The following is a 1,150-nucleotide window of genomic DNA, read 5'->3' as shown; positions in this document are numbered from 1 at the left end:
AAAGTAATGGTAGACAAGCTCCTTAGCTTCACTGGGAAAAACTTAATAAAAGCACTGGTTGGTTGCAGTAAAAGCTCAGTCACAGGGAGAGAAACTTAGATACACCCCAGATAAACAGAACCAACTGTATCATCTCTTATTATGAAGGGTTCTTTTATCTTTGCAACACATTGGATTGCATTAGAGCTGGCCACTTCGTCAAATGGGGTGTAAGTCCATTGATTTATTGATTGATTGACTTTATTGATCTCACAGTGGAGAAATTTATTCGTTACATCAGCTCAAATAGTCAAAGGAGAAGAATGTGCCAAAGGTGTATGGATATATATACAGTGCATCTACATAATACAGCTTTTTTACTTTTTTCCCCAGACCCTAAACTATAGTTTTTCTGATCTGTATTGAAGCTGAAGGTCATCAGCTGTTAGACAGACTTTTCCAATGTTTTCTTGGCTCAGTCGGCTTGTGCAAGTTTTCCAGGTCCTTAAGCATCAAAGCAGCCTCATATCTTTATACTACCACCACCATATCTGAATGTTGGTAGGCTTCTTTATCTTTGAAATTTTTTGCTTTGACTTCATGCATACCTGCCAGGGGTTGAGCTAGATGGGGGTCCAGGGGTGGCCATGGCCACCCTTACCCAATCATTGGCCACCCCTACAATTTTTTCCCCCTCTAATACAGATCGTGGCATTAGTAATACTCTTAAGTTGAATATTCAAAACATTAAAATTTTTTGTGGTCAATTATACACATCAATATACCAACATTGAATGGGAGCTGCCAGCGTCTGAGCCAGCCAGGCTACCCCGGGGGCGGAGCTAGATGGGGGGCCAGGGGTGGCCATGGCCACCCTTAGCCAATCATTGACCACCCCTGTGGCCACCCCTACCATTTTCTTCCCCTCTAATACAGATGGTGGCAACAGTAATACTCTCAAATGGAATGTTCAAAACATTTACGTTTTTCATATATTAACAATTACTTGACAAAAACGCTGTGGTTAATGATGCACATCAATATACTAACATTAAAGATGATAAATACAGATTCCATGCTCTTTTCAGAACTAGATTTTGTGTTATATGCTCTAAAGAGAAAACGTGTCTCTGCAAGTCATCTGGGAGTCTTCAGTGAAATCATAGATAAA

Source organism: Cyprinodon variegatus, unplaced genomic scaffold (assembly GCF_000732505.1).
Source record: "Cyprinodon variegatus isolate N-32 unplaced genomic scaffold, C_variegatus-1.0 Scaffold267, whole genome shotgun sequence".
Taxonomy (NCBI): Eukaryota; Metazoa; Chordata; class Actinopteri; order Cyprinodontiformes; family Cyprinodontidae; genus Cyprinodon; species Cyprinodon variegatus.
The sequence above is the reverse complement of the archived record's forward strand: the minus strand, read 5'-3'. Positions refer to the sequence as shown.